We start from the raw sequence: 18,790 nt of genomic DNA, 5'->3' as shown, positions 1-18,790 counted from the left end.
TAAATCACCAAGGTAAACATCTGTAAACCTTTTAAAGGGGCCAAGAGAGGCCCAGGCAATTTGGAACCCAGAACCCCCTTGTCAACAGTCAGAGACAGTTCATTTCACTCACAGTACAGTTGACTTTAAATAAATCTCTGTTCCATTCTGAAAATTGATGATATTTGTGCATTTTGAGGTGTTTATTTTAGAAAAAATGAAGTCATAATATTTCTTGGAAGGAAATTAAAGAAAGCTGACATTTATTAAGGGGCTTCTATGTGCCAGACACTGTGCTTAGCACTCAGAATACATTTCCTCAGTGAGAGAGAGAGGAGAATTCACCTCAGACCTGCATTTAGTGTATGAGATACTATTATAAACTTCATACAGGGCATCATGAACAACTAGAAAGGGTTTTTTTAAAGCTTCACACTTAAAAAGGAGAGGTAAGGACTAAAACCAAGCAACTTTTCCAATTATTCAAATCAAATTGCACTTTTGATTTTTGTTCCATATCTTTACATGTGTATATAAACAAATATATCACAAATAGTCAAATATATGATTGATCCCACAAAACCTTAATGTTCCCCTTTATTCACCCCAGCTAAACTTAGCATCTATCTCTTTAGGGTGTTATGGAGGAGCACAAAGCTTTGGATGGAGGGGAAACTTCCAATTCAGGCTGCTTTTTAATTTTTTCTAGGAGCAGAGCAAAAAGAGAACAGGAATAAGCCCTGCTTTCAGAGAGGTGGCACAAAACTACAGTACTATCATATGTTTTGTCCCAGGTCAGCTCACAGTGGCCTGGCAGGCAACATGGCATGGCACTGACCCATGAGACTGATGAGAGTTTTGGGGGCAGGAGTGAGATAAGGGTACTGAACATCCCTGCTGGGCTACTCATTGATCTGTTAGTTACAATGGGTATAGGCCTAGCCAGGGGAACCACTGAGAGCCTTGGTACACCAGCTATTTACTTACTAGTACCTAATTCAACCTTTCATATACTGTGAGTGGCAGGGGTGTCAAATTCATTTTCACCAAGGGCCACATCAGCCCTGTAGTTGCCTTCAAAGGGCCAAATGTAATTTTAGGACTGTATAAATGTAACTACTCCTTAACAGTTAAGTGAGAGCTTGGCACTGCTGCCAGGTAGAAACAAGGTGCCAAGCTGGATAAAACAAAGTGGAGAGCCAGATTCAGCCCACAGGCCTTGTGTTTGCCACTTGTGCTGTATGGCTACACTGAAGAATATCAGGTAAACATCAGCCCTGTTGATAAGCCCTTAGCCTTTTGCTTTTCATCACTTTGAATATTTCTTGCCAATCCCTTCTAGTCTGCAAAGTTCTTTTCAGAAATTAGCTAACAGTCTTATGGGAACTTGTAGGTAAGTAACTGCTTTGTTCTTGCTGCTTTTAAGATTCTCTCTGTTTTTACCTTTGGCATTTTAATTATGATGTGTCTTTTGTGAGTCTCTTTGAGTTCATCTTGTTTGGGACTCTCTGTGCTTCCTGGACTTGTATGTCTACTTCCTTCACAATGTTAGGGAAGTTTTCTGTCATTATTTTTTCAAATAGTTTTCCAATTTCTTGCTCTCGTTCTTCTCCCTCCAGAACCCTCCATGATGTGACTGTTGGATCACTTGAAGTTGTCCCAGAGGTTCCTCACACTAACTTCATTCTTTTGGATTCTTTTTTCCTCTTGCTGATCTGTTTGGGTGTTTGTTTGTTTTTGTTTTGTTTTGTTTTGCTTCCTTATATTCCAAATTACTGATTGGATTCTAGGCTTCTTCTGCTCTACTGTTGATTCCCTATAAATTGTTCTTCATTTCAGTTAGTCTATACTTCATTTCTGACTGGATCTTATTAACGGTTTCCATATCATTTTTATGCTGTTGAAGTTCACTCTGAGTTTATCTACTCTTCCTCTAAGTTCACTGAGCATCCTTATAACCAGTGTTTTAAAGTCTGCATCTAGTAGATTGCTTATCTCCATTTTGTTTAGTTCTTTTTCTGTAGTTTGTTCTATTCTCTCATTTGGGTCATTTTTCCTTGTCTCCTCATTTTGGCAGCCTCCCTGTGTTTGTTTCTATGTATTAGATAGAGCTGCTATGACTCCCTGGCTTGGTACAGTGGCCTAATGTAGTAGGTGTCCTGTAAGGTCCACTGGCATAGCCTCCCCTATCATTCAAGCTGAGTACTCGAGGTCCGCCCAACATGTGGGCTGTGTACATCCCCCTTTTGTAGTTGAGCCTTTGTTGCTGTTGACAGGTTAACGGAAGAGATTTAGCCAGGCTGATCAGCTGCAAGGACTGGCTGTGACCATTGACCATCAACCTCCAACCACTTTAGAGGATCAGCTGTGCAGGGGCCCACTCCACAGAGAACAACGTACTTTAGCCAGGCTCTGGTGCCCACTGAGTCTGCTTTTTGATTGTGTCACTTGTGGAGGTGGTAGGGTGGTGGCGCTCTGATATGGTCTGTAGCTGTACACTGGCTGCATAGGCACTGGAGCTTCTCAGGAGATACAAGTCAAGGACAGCCACCATCTGTGTTTTGTCCAGGGCCACCTGGCCTAAGCCACAAAGTGATCTGCAGATGGCTGCTACTTGTGCTGGACTTGGAGTTACCCAAGCAAGGCCAGCTGCTGCTAGTGCTGGGCCTGGGGCCACTGAGCAAGACCTAGGGGGTTTGATGAGGCCAGATGCTGCTGTTTGAGAATATTTAGAAAAATCTTAAGCATGAGCTAAGAGAAGCCATTCGTATGGAAAAGTCACTGGAAACATTATGGGTGGGCCTGAAATTTGGGTGGGGCAGAGCCTCAGGGAATCACCAGGGTAGGGCAGTGTGAGCCAGATTGATGGTGTATCAAATATGGCACCTGCCTACTAGCTTCATGGGGGCAGAGCTCAGAAAAGGATCAATGGCTTCTGCCATCCCTTCTGTCTGGGAGAAAACTGTCCTCCAGTCCTTGCCTTGATGCCAGACACGTCAGTTCCTCCCTGTATTCCTCTGCTGCCTTTCAAGCTAATGCCCCATGCTGGAGTAAGCCCTTGTGTGGGCCCTTTAGAGGAACTGCCAGGAAATCCAGCAGTTTCTGTCTTCCACAGCCTCAGTCCTCACTGATTTTTATAGCCAGAATTTATGGGGACTTATCTTCCTGGCACTGGAATCCTGGGCTGGGGGGCCTAGTATGAAGCTGAGACCCCTACCCCTCAGGGGGAACTATGAAGCTGAAGGGAACTATATCCCTTTTGATTTTATCCACCACGTGTGAGTGTGGGACCAGCCTGTTCTGCATTGCAACCCCTCCTACTAGTCATGATGTGGTTTCTTCTTTAACTCAGTAGTTTCAGAACTTCCATTCAGCTTGGTTTCTGGCAGATCTTGATGATGGTTGTTCTGTAGTTTAGCTGTAATTTTGATGTAGTTGTGGGGGGAGGTAAGTAGCTGTTTACCTATGCTGCAATCTTAGCTTTTTCTCTATCTTGAGAGTTATATTTTTAAGGATAATTTTTGGCAAATTAAGTCTCACTATTTAATGTTTTACAAACTGGCATTTCTTGTACTTGATAATTGTTTTACCTCCACAGAACATACTTAAAAAACAACTCTGAGAAACAAATTCTTGCTTAATAAAAGCCTGCTGGTCTCTTGATAAACTTGATGTTGTTGGGTTGAAATATCATAGTGAAACTCTAAAGCCAGTAAGACCATCACCAGACTTTGGCTTACAAGTGAGATTATGAGAGACTGTGTCTGATCTTTACATATTTCCACCATATTAAAAATGGCCACTCAATCAACTTTGATTGACTACTTGCTCTTTTGTTCTTCAATCAATATTTATTGGTCATGGTACACTCAAATTACCTTGTCTCTCCAGCCTCCCACACCAAAACTCGGAGGAGAGTAATTACCTTGTCTCTCCAGCCTCCCACACCAAAACTCGGAGGAGAGTATGTATATATGGGAGGGGTTGAGGTTTGGGTGCTTTTTTTGGAAAATGACAGGTCTCACCACAGTTTGGGAACTGGGGAGGTACCTAGAACATGCTCCCCTGAAATACATCCTGCTTGACCAGCCAAGTTCCTCCCATGACTTTTGTGAGGCCTTAACCAATTCCCTCAGGCAATCAGAGCCTGGAGAAATCATTGCTGTCTCCTGTGCCCTGAAGTCTCACGTGTAACAACAACAGGATGTGGGAAGGAAGTGACCATAATAGCTAACAACAGCCTGCCTGTCTCCCTGGCAGTCACCTCCTCAGTCAGCAAACATGTTCTTGGAACTCCCTGAAGCTGAGCACATGGTCATCCTGACTTCTGGTGTGCTGGCTCCTTGAGGTGAAAAGTGAAGAGCGAAACTCCTCTGAGTATTGCTGATCCTCATTATTTTGTGGCTCTTCCAAAAAGGTTTCTGATTCTATAAAATAGCAGCTTCCCTTTAGTGAGTACTCACTATGTGAGAGGCAGGCAGGGTGGCAACTCAGTGTATGGTCTCAGGAAACCCACAGCCAGAGTTGACACTTACTTTGTAGTTGTGCCCACTCATGTTGCCAGGACTTGATGCTGCAGTTTCCTCATCTGTAAAGTGTGTGTGGAGGGAAGAAGATCACCTGCCTCATTAGATTGTTGTGAGAAGTAAATGGGATAATACATTTAAAAACTTAGAATGTTTCTAACATTCTTAGAATGTTAAAACTTGTTTCTGGCAAATACTAAATGATCAATAACTGTTAATGTTATTAACCCAGGTGGCTGAGTGCATTTCATTTAATCCTCACAACTTGGTGAGTGACATATTGTTATGATGCCATTTTAAAAATGAAAAACTGAATTTGGAAGGAATTCAGTCACTTGCCCAAGATCACATGGTAGTAGGTGGGATGAGAGAGATTTGAATCTAGGGTTATGTCACTCCAGAAACAAACTGTGTCACGGAGGCAGCACCTGCCTCACACCACTGCACTGCAGTAAAGTCATGTGTGTGGAAGAAATAATTCACCAATAAGCCAAATGGGCTTCATTCATTCCTTTCTTCCTTTTTTTATTCATTCACTCATTCATTCATCCAAGTTGTAGGCACCTGCTATGTGCCAGGTATGACACTGGACATGGGAGTAATAGTAAGCAACATGAGCATGTTTCTGCCCTCACAGAGCTCAAAGGTGGTCAGCAGCTGGAATTCCATCACACACAAGCCTGGATGTACACAGATCTCAGGATGAAGAAAGCAAAGGGCAGGGGCTGGGCCAGTTGGGATCCTACCTAGAGTGAGGAATCATTTCCTTGAGGAGTGGCTTTTGAATTAAAATCATGAGGAGGAGGAGTACTTAGGAGGCAGGGGACACCAGAAAAAGGTAAAGAAGGGTTGTCCTATGACTTAAGCATCTGTTGAAAATTCTATTTTTTGTTTTATTATATGAGAAATAGAAATTTTTGTTAACTATGCTTTATTTGATCTGAACATTATATCTCATAATAAATATTACAGGTTTCATTGTTATGCCAACTCTGTCTACTAAAAGTGAGATTTTTGATCATCATCCTAATGTTAGGAATTTTGACAAAGGGGAGGTGGATTTTCTAAAGTATTACTCACCTCCACCCCCACTTCCCAAACAGGACTGCCTGTTCCCACCTGTACATTGGCTGTGGTACAAAGAAGGACTTTGTTCTGCTTGAGACAATGTAGTGTGTATCCCGCTTGCCTGGCTCGGGTCCACCATTGTGTTGGACACACCATGTACCTGTATCCACCACCTGAGCAGCAGATGGCCTGTCTGTACCTGTGCCCTTTACCCCTCTAGATATCACCACTCTTTGCTATCTTAGCCCATGGCTTTCACCTTGACTCATCTCTGGTCATCTGCATTTGGTGTTTGTCCACCAGGTGCCTATGTTTAAACCTCCCCTTGGGACTTTGGCTTACCTTGCTAGTCCTTCTGGCTAGATGCTGGCTGTCTCATGCTGATTCTGGTAGAGGAAACATTTTGTTCTTGCTGGCAGTAGAACCTTCTCTTCATTGACCCTCAGCCCTCACCCATACTCATTGTGGGCTAATTGGTCAGTGCTCCCCCCAAAGGGGAGTCAGCTACCTCTAAGATGGTTGTAAAGATACTTCTGAGCTCAGTTCTTGTTCTAACAGCCTAGCACATACAGTTATTCAGAGCGTGGTATTCCGTGTCTATGGTTTTCAAAACTGAGACCACCTCGGAATCCCCTGGAGGGTTGGGAAGACAGATCATGGGCCCCACCCCAGATTTTCTGATTCCACAGGTCTGAAGTGGACTGGGAATTTACACTTCTAACCAATTCCCAGTGGCGGTGATGCTGCAGCTCAGATGTTGAAAAGGTAAGCAGCCAGCCAATCAGTGGGCACAACCTTCTGTAACACACTGATAGAGCTGGTCACCCAGCACAAAGACCCCTCTATGGGCCATAGAGCAAAACCTCAGCTGGAAAGTAGAGGGTGCAGCCTCTGCGGAGAGGAGGCTATTTGGCCAGACCTAAAGGTAGAACTTCCTCTACTGGGTAGCTGGAAGGATGAAGAAAGAACATTGACCTGGGAGTCAAACGAGCCTTGGTCAGAATCTTTCCTTTACAACTTAGTCAGTGTAGCTGCTCTGGATCTGCAGAATAGGAAAGGCATCTACCTCATAAGGTTGCTGTGGGGTTTTGGTGTGACATATCTAGTTTCTAGCATAACCTGGAGTAGAGGAGAAGCTCATTAAAGGATAGCTCTTTTATTATAAGGCCCACAGGGTCATTCTCTCAAATTTCATCCTCTGCTAATGTGTGGGAAGGGGGGCTCCTGGTGGAGGTCTTGCAAACATGGTTTTACTAATGATTTGTCCACCCCCTGCAGAATTTCTTTTAGAAACCTCTTGACAGACCTGGGAAGAAACACCAAATGGCGTAAGCAATCTCACAATGCTTGGAAAACAGGGGAGAGGAAGTGGGATCCAGGGTCCCACAAGGAACTGTGTGCCTACTCCATTCTGGGCATGGTTTCCATTTTATAGATGAGGAAACTAAGGTTAAGACACTTGCTGTAGGGAGAAGCAAAGCTCTTGGATTAGCTCCAAGCTCCTTGTTTTAGAGATGAGAAAACCAGTTACTTGCTCAAGGACACACAGCTGGTTTAATGATATAGTTGGAGCAAGCCTCAACTTCTAAAAACTAGACTTGCCTCATTATATCATAGCTTCCCCCTCACTCTTTACCTGGAACAGTTAAACCAGAAGGAATGGTGTGAAATCACTTGAGCTCTAAATAACTTTTTTGTTTTGTTATTGTTGTTCTAAATAAATAGGAGCTGGTGTTGGTTTCCCTTTTCAGAGGCTAATGATTGTTCATCCAAGAAGACTGGAATAATATCTGCTGATAACAGGCTTTGAAGTATGTCACCATTACTCCAGTGGTCATGCCACATCTGAGGAACTATTACCAACCAGGGACCCTTGCCCAAAGCAGCTGTCTCCGTCAATAAACGTGGATCTCAAAAGTTTTGTGAAATGTTCTGCCCCAGAGAATTCTTTTTATAGACCAAATAATGCCTAACACACAGCAACTTCAGCTTTGGGGCAATTCCAGACCCAGTGGAAAACTTTCAAGTCATCAATAACTAGGGGAGATATCTCAGCTCTGGAAAATTAAAACAGAGCAGACTTAGGTTCATTTTAACACAGAGGGATCCATCTCCTTCATCTCCCCTCCAGCTTCACCACCCTCCACCCCACAACATGGACTGTTCCCTCTATTTTTCCTTGTATTCTTAACAGAGTCCACATGATATAGTTTCTGAATGAGTAAATTATTCATCAAAATAAGATAATGGAAGTATGAACCAGTACAAATGTTTGAATACTTTAGTTTTAAAAATCTAGTAGTAAAATACAATGTCTTAACTAATTTTAAATAACCCACCATATTCTAATTTCATTTTTCTCTTTGTCTGAAATTCATTGCACAAATACTCATTAGTATCTTCTCTGTGGCAGGCATGGTTGTAGGTACTTGGGTTATATCAGAGACCAAAAAAAAGACTTGTGTCAGAGGCTTACATTGCATGGGACTTAGAAACATGACCTTTCAGAGGTAACCTGCACCATCTCAGGGTGACTTTAGATGAAGCTGGCCTCCACGAGGGCAGAGTGGGATGCAGGTGAGGCTCCTGCTGGCTTTGCTTTATTCTGGCTGGAGGCTGAGATTCGAGAGCAGATTCTACAACTTCTTGTTAGTCAGCAAGGACAGGGATCAGTGCAGTGAACAGAAGCACTTTTTATGGATCTAGTGGGGCACAGGATAAACACAAGGGAGGAAATATGTGAGGGAAATACTAAAAACAAACACCCATCAGGAAGCTATCCTTCTCCCACCCTTCTTATGGAGCTAACTTCAACAGAGGTTAGGCTTCATGTGATCTTTCCCTGTTCTGAAGAGGATTGACACAACAGCCAATGTTTGGTTTTTTTATGGAAGAAATCACTTTTTGCATTTGATGTTGAAATATACTTAGGGCCTGGTTGCTGCCTCATCAGGCTGGCTGCCAGGGCATGCTCCACCCACCAGAAATTCACCCGTGGGAAAAGCTGCACTCACAGCACCCAGGGGTGCAAATTTAGGGCTCTGCCACCACAGTTTTATCTCAAGCCCTCTTTGCTTTATGACTGGAGAGCACAGCCCATTTTGCATTATTCACAACTTGCTGCAGCGTCCACAGACACCTGTGTGACGATGCAGAAGGGAAGGGTAACTTTCCACCCGGTATGACCAGTCTGTGTGCCTAACCTCAGGCTGTGGAAACCAAGAGTTGTCGTGTCAAGTTCCAATTACCGTGATCTTCAATGTCACCACAAGTGGAAAGAACAAAACAAACAAAACAAAACAAAACAAATCCTCAGAGCTTGGCTCCTTGCTGTGCCAAACTTGAAAGATATGCCTCCATAGTGACTGAAAATTCTGTTGAGCTAGTTGGTGCCTTACATTCTGTTAGAATAATCAGTTGTCTTCAGTAGAATTGTATAAGGAATTCTTTAGAAACATTACAGTGATGCATGAAACAGGAAATGTAAGTTGTTCACACGAAAGATATTAAAAATGCAGGTCTGACAGTAACGGAAGTCCTTTCTTTTTTGATTTTCAATTCCAAATTTAACTTACTGCCCAGAAAATACTTCTGAAAAGTTGTGAGTATATAGAATTTTAATGCATGCATACCTTCTGCCGTTTTGACTTGCAGAGTCAGTTCCACCTTTGATCCAGGCAAGTCAGATCCTGCCTGTAGTGGCTGGAAACAGCACTGTTGTCAGGGCTGGTACCCTGAGACTGGTCTGCAAACAAGTGGGTCCAAGTCTTTATTTCTCCCTTTTGGGACAGCCTCCAATCCCCTATCTTCTACCCCCTGCATAGGGTTGATGAGATGGCCTAGTGCTCAGGCCTCTCACAGTAGGGTCAACCTGGAGGGTTGTCTGGCAAGCATCTCACTCTCACTGACTGGTGCCAAACTTCTTTCATAGGATCAGATGAAATAGGGCAGCCAAAATGATGCAGATGGGCTGGTACTGGCTGACTCAAATTGTTTACACAGGGCCCCACAAAACCTTGTTGCCCTTCTTCCCATGGTAGGTGTGCATAGGGTAAAATTTCTACTAATTCTTCATTTCTGATAATTTGGTCTGGAGATGATTTGACATTTAACTTTTTATCATTAAATGTAAAAGTGCTTTTCTCCCACTTTTTATTTTTTATTTAATTTTTAAAAAATTTTAATTGTTTTTCCATTACCATTTAGTTCCCTTATACATTCCCCCTCGCCACAATCAACACACTATAGTCCATGTCATTGAGTCCTTTTTCCTTTTTCCTCAATCCATCCATCCCCTAACCTCCCCCACCACCTTAGCTGTCATCCTGCTCTATATCTATCAGTCTGTCTCTATTTTGCTTGTTGGTTCAGATTGTTCATTAGATTCCATATAGGAGTGAAATCATATGGTATTAGTCTTTCTCTGACTGGCTTATTTCACTTAGTGTAACGTTCTCCAGGTCCATCCATATTGTTACAAAGGGTAAAATTTTCTTCTTTTCACAGACAAGTAGTATTCCATTGTGTAAGTGTCCCATAGTTGTTTTATCCACTCATCTATTGCTGGACACTTTGGCTGTTCCCATATCTTGGTGATTGTAAATAACACTGCAATGAACATAGGGGTACTTACATTCTTTTGAGTTAATGTTTTGGGTTCCTTTAGATATATTCCCAGAATTAGGATCACTGGGTTGAAAGACAGATCTATTTTTAATTTTTTGAGGTATCTCCATACTGCTTTCCACAGTTGGCTGCACCAATCTGCATTCCCTTCAACAGTGCAAAAGGGTTCCTCTTTCTCCACATCCTTGCCAGTACTTGTTGTTTGTTGATTTATTGATGGTAGCCTTTCTGACAGGTATGAGATGGTATCTCATTGTGGTTTTTATTTGCATTTATCTGATGATTTGTGATGTTGAGCATCTTTTCATGTGTCTATTTGCCATCTCTATGTCCTCTTTGGAGAAGTGTCTATTCAAGTCCTTTGCCCATTTTTTAACTGGGTTGTTTGTTTTTTTTTTGTATGGGTTGTTGCTGAGTTGTATGTTCTTTATAAATTTCAGATATTAACTCCTTATCAGATGTATCAGTGAATATTTTCTCCTATTCTGTGGGTTGTCTTTTTATTATGTTGATGTTTTCCATTGTTGTGCAAAAAACTGTTTTGATGTAGTTCCATTTGTTTATTTTTTTTCCTTTGGTTTCCTTGCCTTGGGAGATATATCCAATAAAATATTGCTATGAGCAATGTCAGAGATTTTGCTGCCTGTGTTTTCTTCTAAGATTTTTTTTACAGTTTTGGGTCTAACATTTAAATCTTTAATCCATTTTGAATTTATTGTTGTGTGTGGTGTAAGAAGGTGGTCTAGATTAATTTTTCTGCATGGATCTGTCTAATTTTTCCAACACCACTTATTGAATAAACTATATTTAGCCCACTTTAGGTGCTTTCTTCCTCTGTCAAATATTACTTGACAATAAAAGTGTGGGTTTATTTCTGGGCTCTCTGTTCTGCTCCATTGGTTTGTGTGTCTGTTTTTATCCCAGTACCATGCTGTTTTGATTTCTATGGACTTATAGTATAGTTTGGTATTAGGTAGTATGATTCTTCCAACTTTCTTTTTCTTTCTCAGGATCAGTGTTGCTATGTGGGGCCTTTTGTGGTTCCACATAAATTTTGAAATATTTGTTCTAGTTCCATGAAATCACTGGAATCTTGATAGGAATTGATTGGATCTATAGATTGCTTTGGGTAGTATGGACATTTTAATGATATTAAATTTTCCTATCCATGAACATGGTATGTGTTTCCATTTATTTGTATCTTTTTCAATATCTCTCTTCAGTGTCTTATAATTTTCCAAGTACAGGTCTTTTACATCCTTGGTTAGGTTTATGCCTAGGTATTTTGTTCTTTTTGAAACAATTGTGAGTGCGGTTGTTTTCTTAATTTCACTTTCTGTTAGTTTATTATTGGCACATAAAAATACAATAAATTTCTGGATATTAATTTTGTGCACTGTTACTTTGCTGAATTTATTTACCAGTTCTAGTAGTTTTTTAGTGGAATCTTTGGGATTCTGTAGGTACAGTATCATGTCATCTGCACATAATGACAGTTTTACTTCTTTCTTTCCAATTTGGATGCCTTTTATTTCTTTCTTTTGTCTGATTGCCATGGCTAGGACTTCCAGTATTATGTTGAATAAGAGAGGTAAAAGCAGACATCCCTGTCTTGTTCCCAATCTTAAGGGGAATGCTTATAGATTTTGCCCATTGTGTGTGATTCAGACAGTGTGTTTTGTCATATATGGTCTTTATTATGTTAGATATGTTCCCTCTATTCTTACTTTGCTGAGAATCTTTATCATAAATGGGTGCTAGACTTTATCAAATTCTTTTTCTGCATCTATTTATATGATCTTGTGGTTTTATCCTTCATTTTGTTTATGTGGTGAATAACATTTATTGATTTGCAAATGTTGTACCAGCGTTGCATTCCCATAAGAAATCCCACTTGATCATGGTATACAATCTTTTTGATGCATTGCTGCATTTGGTTTGCTAATATTTTGTTGAGGATTTTAGCATCTTGTACATCAGGGATATTGGCCTATAATTTTCTTTTTTGATAGTTTCTTTATCTGGTTTTGTAATTAGGATAATGCTGATCTTGTAAAATGAGCTTTGGAGGTTTCCCGCCTCTTGAATTTTTGGAAATAGTTTGCAAAGGAAAAGTGTGAGTTCTCTTCAGAATGTTTCATAAAATTCACCCATGAAGCCATCTTGTCAGAGCATTTTTGATTACAGCTTCAATGTCATTAGGTGTAACTTGTCTATTCAGATTCTCTGATTCTTCCTGATTTACTTTTGGAAGATTGTTGTTTCTGGGGAATTTATCCATTTCCTCCAGGTTGTCCCATCTGTTGGCATATTGTTTTGCAATCCTTTGTATTTCTTTGAGGTCAGTTGTTATTTCTCCTCTTTCATTTCTGGTTTTATTTATTTGGGTCCTCTCTCTGTCTCTGTCTCTCTCTCTTCTCTTGATGAGTCTGTTTAATGGGTTTTTTATTTTGTTTATATTTTTAAAGAACCAGCTCTTGGAATCATTGATCTTTTGTAACTTTTGTTAGACTTTATTTTGCTCATTTCTGCTCTGATCTTTATTATTTCTTACCTTCTACTCACTTTGGGCTTTGTTTGTTTATATTTTTCAAGTTCTTTTAAGTATAAATTTAGATTGTTTATTTGAGCTTTAATTGTTTTTTTTTTCAGATAAGCTTGTAATGCTATGAATTTATCTCAGGATTGTTTTCACTGTGCCCCAAAGATTTTGGGTTATTATGTCCTCATTTTCATTTGTTTTAAGGTATCTTGATTTCTTCTTTGATCTCACTATTGACCCAATCAATGTTTAATCACATGTTATTTAGCTTCCATGTCTTTGTATGTTTTTCAGTGTTCTTGTGATTGATTTCTGGTTTCATAGCACTGTGGCCAAAGAAGAGCTTGATATGATTTAAATCTTAAATTTATTGAGACTTGTTTTGGGTCCTAACATGTGGTCTATCCTAGAAAACATTTCATGTGCACTTAAAGAGTATATATATTCTACTGCTTTGAGGTGAAATGCTTTCAAGATATGAGTTAAATCCATTTGATCTAGTGTTTTACTTAGTTCTGCTGTCTCCTTATTGATTTTCTGTCTGGAAGATCTATCCATGGAAGTCAAGGGAATATTAAAATCCCCAACTATGACTATTTCTGTCCAACTCTGCCCTTATGTCCATCAAGATTTGCTCCATATCTATAGGCATTCTTATGCTGGGTACATAAATATTTACTAGGACTATATCCTCTTGTTGGATTGTTCCATTTATCATTATGCAGTGTACTTCTTTGTCTCTTACTCTAGCCTTGGTTTTAAAATCTATTTTGTCCATATAATTATTGCTACACCAGCTTGTCCCCTTCATTTATATGAAGTATCTTTTTTATCCCTCTTCTTTTAGTCTATGTGTATCTTTTGATCTGAGGTGGGTCTCCTGGAGGCAGCATATAAATGGGTCTTGTTTTGTCATCCATTCAGCTACCCTATGTCTTTCATTTGGGGCATTTAAGCCATTTACATTTAAGGTGATTACTGATAGATATGTATTTGGTGCCATTTTATTGTTAGACTATTTTTCTCTGTTTCTTTTTCTTCACCTTCTCCCCTCCCCTCCCCCTTCTCCTCCTCCTCCTCCTTTTCTTCCTCTCCTTCTCCTTCTCCTTCTCCTCCTCCTCCTCCTCCTCCTCCTCCTCCTCCTCCTTCTTCTTCTTCTTCTTCTTCTTCTTCTTCTTCTTCTTCTTCTTCCCCTCCTCCTCCTCCTCCTTCTTCATTGTTGTTGTCATCATCAAGCAAGCCTTTAACATTTGTTGTATTACTGGTTTGCTGTTAACAAACTCTTTTAGCTTTTTCTTGCCTGAGAGGTCCTTATTTCCCCTTCAATTTCAAATGATAGCCTTGTTGGGTAATGTAGGGTTGGTATAGGTCCTTGCTTTTCATCACCTTTAATATTTCAAACCATTCACTTTTGGACTGAAATGTGCCTGTTGAGAAATCTGATGAGAGTCTCATTTGAGTTCCCCTGTAGGTAACTACCTGCTTTTCTCTTGTGGCTTTTATGATTCCTTCCTTTTCTGTAAGTCTTGCCATTTTAATTATGATGTTTCTTGGTGTAGTCCTTTTTGGGTCCAACTTGTTTGGCACTGTCTGAGCTTCCTGGACTTGTATGTATTTTTCTTCATCATACTAGTGAAGTCTTCACACCATTATTTCCTCAAATAGTTTATCAATCCCTTGCTCACTATCGTTTCTTTCTGGTATTCCTGTGATGTAGATGTTGTTGTGCTTCATGTTGTCTCAAATGTTTCTTAAGCTCTCCTCATTTTTTGACATAATTTTTTCTTTTTGTTGCTCTGCTTGGGTGTTTTTTTCTACCTTGTCTTCCAAATCACTGGTTCAATCATCTGTTTCATCTAATCTATAGTTTATTCCATTTAGTATATTGTTTATTTCAGATATTACATTCTTTATTTCTGACTGGTTCTTTTTATGGTTTCTATGTCTTTTTAAAATGCTGTTGAGTATTCTTATAATCATTACTCTAAACTCTCTATCTGATAAATTTCTCACCTCCATTTCATCTAGTCCTTCTGGAGAAGGCTCTTGTTCTTTCATTTGGGGTCTGTTTCTTTTTCTTCCCTTTTAGCTACTTCTTTGTATTTGTTTCAAGGTATTATTTAGAAGACTTTTGTTTTGCAAAGACTTTGGTTCAAACCTATTTCAAGCATGACCTGTGGCTGGCCTTGTGCAACCTGTTTAAAGCTATCAGTGATCCACAGCTTGTGGCTCCCTCTGCTTGGCCTTAGTGTGTGCCAAAAGACACTAACACACTAGACTGTGCACCAGGGCTGGCTTTTACCATCATTGGGCCTGTGGGAGGGTCAGCTAAATTCTCATAGCTCCCAGAGATCTGCCTCTGTCTTCAGGCATTCTGTATGGTTAATCAGTGAAAGCCTTTCAGCTGTACTCCTCAGCAGTAGGGCATAAGCACCACAGGGTACAGAAAGAGTAGTTCCTGTGGTCTGGGCTATTTTTTCTGCTCAGGCAGATCCCATTCGGACAGAAGTGCTCTGCCTGAGAAAGATGGCTCCTGCAGTATGGGGAATGACAACATTCCCAGCGAGGGATCCTGCTCACTGTTCCTTCAGTCCTGTCCCCAGAGCCACCAACCCCAGACTGTCCCCATGCATCTCTAGCCCACTCTGCCCTCCCTCTGCTAGACTCCATGATAAGTGGCTGCAAATGGAATTCTGTGTGTTGGCCTTTTAAGAGGCTTTCTGCATCTCTAGTAACCTCTCCCTGGCAGACTGAAACCCCACTGCATTTCATAGATACATGTTATTTTGGTTTCTTTCCAAGTTCTGGTGCTATAGGCTGGGAGGCCAGCTCTGGTTTAGACCCCACTCTTCTCAGGGGGAATCCTTCCCAGTCACTGAAATATCCTTCCAGGACTTCAGCTGCCACCCTCTTGCTCAGCTGCAAGAGGAGCTCAGCCAGCCCTCTTGAACCTCCTTTGTACTCTGCACCAGTCACGTTGTGGTGATGTGGCTTCTTCCATTTGTCATTGGTTATAGAGCTTCTCTCAAGCTAGTGTTCAATGGTTATTCAGTATTAATTTTCTATAATTTAGTTATAATTTCAGTTTGGTCCTGGGAAGAAATTAGTATAGCTTCCACCTACTCGGTCACCATCCTGGGACTCCAAAAGTGTTCTATATAAAAAAAACTGAGTATATAAACACAATGTTAGGGGAAATGGTTAAAGTACTGAAGAGGAAAAAATTACTGCAAACATTCTTTAAGTTCCTTTTTACAAATGATTGATCTAAATTTTAAAGAGTTCTCCTGAATTAATTAAAACATGTATCATAGGATCTCTATACTCAATTGTATGTGCACACAAGTATTAAAAGCCTCCCTTTAAGATAATCCCTTTGGACTTTCCAGACCTTCATGTTTCATCCCCCAACCGAGTGTTGGTGAGGTTGTGTTCTATCAATCAGTAGTATTGATGTTTGTAAAAATACACATTCACTTAATTTTCTTCCCTTCCAGTTCCCCACACCTTTCAAGGAAAAACAGCATGAAATAGAAGAAAACCCTATGCTGGGAGTAAGAGATGTAAATTCACCTTCAAACTCTCAGTCTATTTCTTTGTTTTTCAGTGTCCTCACCTATATAACAAATGATGTTAGATTGGGTCCATCATTTTAAAAACATTTTAGTCAATGATTCTTTTCTCATAACCAAACCCTACCCATGGAAGGCCAGTACAGAGAACACAGTGAAACTGCTGTGTTTTGTTGTTCTATTTTAAATGGCTGGTTTGGAAGTATGGGCTGTGAACCTATCTCCACACAGAGCCACCACAGATCCACAGCATCCAGTTTAAAAATGGCTGGACTAAATGAGTTCTTTTGTCTCTTAACTTCTGTGAGCAGGTTTAGTCATGTTCCCCATCCTGGAGCAAGAACAGGCCCTATGAGTGAGGCAAGAATCTATGAGGGCAGGACTCTGAGCTGAAAAGGAGGCCAACCAGCTGCCCAGCTTGCTTTCTTTGGGTTGCTTTAAAGGGTCCCAAAATTTAGACTATAGCAGCATGTACAGGGTATTCAGGGCTGAAACTTTGTTTTCCTTTGGGTTTTACAGTCATAACTCAAGATTGGGCAGGCTCTTAGAAGAACCTAAATGTGTACCTGGCTCTTGAGAATTAGATGGTGATCATTGGAGTTCACCCTGGGAAGAATCCAGAGGGAAAATAGGAAGTCCCTCAACTACCAGATATAATCAAACTATAACAATGAGGTTCAGGGGAAACTAAATTTTTTTAAAGATTTATTTATTTATTTTTAGAGAGGGAAGGGAGGGAGAAAGAGAGAGAGAGAGAGAGAGAGAGAGAGAGAGAGAGAGAAACATCAATGTGTGGTTGCTGGGGACCATGGCCCGCAACCCAGGCATGTGCCCTGACTGGGAATCGAACCTGCGATGCTTTGGTTCACAACCCACGCTCAATCCACTGAGCTACTCCAGCCAGGGCAGGGGAAACTAAATTTAAGGCACTGTTTTACTAGTAAGCTACATAAAAATAGCAGGGTGTTTTCCCTCAAACCGTGAGAAATTCTGACTAAGGAGCGTAGGACTTATGTGTGTATGAGGAGTGCCTTCCAAGGCCCCTATTGGATGCCTGAAAGTACAGATAGTACCTAACTCTAATCAGTGCCTTCAACTCTACCAGGAATGTGACAGCAGCTTCATTACCAGCAGATGCAGCCTCTTCATTAATTTTCATATTTTTTAAGTCCAAACCTATTCCTAAGTCTATAACCCTCCCTTACTTGCAGTGAAGGGCTAGGTGTCACCCATTTCATAGGATTCCTTGCTGAAGTCTTCATATAGGTTCAGTGCTCTCTGGTATGATATGCTGTCATCAATGGGAACACCTTTTCTGTTCATGTCTTCCATCCACAAATTTAGTGACTTTTCCATTCTAACTAAGCACTTATCATGCACTAGGGCTATAATCTTTGCATTTTGAGTTGTGACAGCAGCATCAACATATATGTGTTTATTCTTTATTTTCTTCACAATTTCATGAATAGATGATTCATTCTTACCATAGATCTCAGCAACCTTAGCATATGATTTTTCCCCCTTTTTTCATTGTGTCAAGAACTTTAAGAAGCACTTTATGGCTACCGTTTGGAATATCCAAATTGTCAGGATCACTACTCTTGCACTTGGGGGCCATTATGAAGTAAAACAATGGCTACATGAACACAAACACTGCAGTGCCCTCACAGTTGATCTGATAACCTAAGTGACTGATGGGTGGATATCATATACAGAGTGGATGTGCTGGACTGGGGGAGAACTGATAACCCAGGTGGGAAAAAGTGGGAAGACATGAGATTTCATCACACTACTCAGAACAACATGCAATTTAAAATTTTTGAGTTATTTCTGGAATTTTCCATTTAATTTTTTCAGATGATAGTTGACCATGGGTAACCAAGACTAGTGGATAAAGGGGGACTACTGTATAAACAGGAGACACCTGGGCTAAGATGCTCCAAAGGATTAAAACCCATAAAGACTTGACATTTTCCTCAGGGTGGGCATGGCATTAGTTCTCCCAGGCTCCACAGCCTGGGATGGGCCAGGGTACAGCTAGTACTGTGAATAAGGAACATTTCAATGAATGAGATAGAGGCAGCTATGCCCATTCAATCACCTGCTGTGGCCCTTGGCAGGGGCATCATTTAAATAAAGTGGTCCCACGGCAGCCAATGAATTCAAAGCTGCACTTGTATCCATCCTTAACACTCATGATGCTGGAGCAAGTGTCCCCTGGTTCCTCAGATCAGACTTCTCATTTCCTTTTGTTGTGAATTCTCACATTGCAGCCTGTTATGGACAACTATTTTCTCCCAAAATTAATATGTGGAAGCCTGAATCCACAATGTGACTGTAGTTGAAGATAGTCTTTAAGGAAGTAATTAAAATTAGTTGAGGCTGTTAGAGAGCTACTCCTATAACAGTGGTGTCCTTATAAGAAAAGGAAGAGACCAGACATCTGTCTCTATGTCTCCACATGCACAGAAGAAAGG

Source organism: Phyllostomus hastatus, unplaced genomic scaffold, assembly GCF_019186645.2.
Source record: "Phyllostomus hastatus isolate PE091 unplaced genomic scaffold, TTU_PhHast_1.1 phas_contig_37, whole genome shotgun sequence".
Lineage (NCBI taxonomy): Eukaryota > Metazoa > Chordata > Mammalia > Chiroptera > Phyllostomidae > Phyllostomus > Phyllostomus hastatus.
This window is presented reverse-complemented; position numbering follows the sequence as displayed.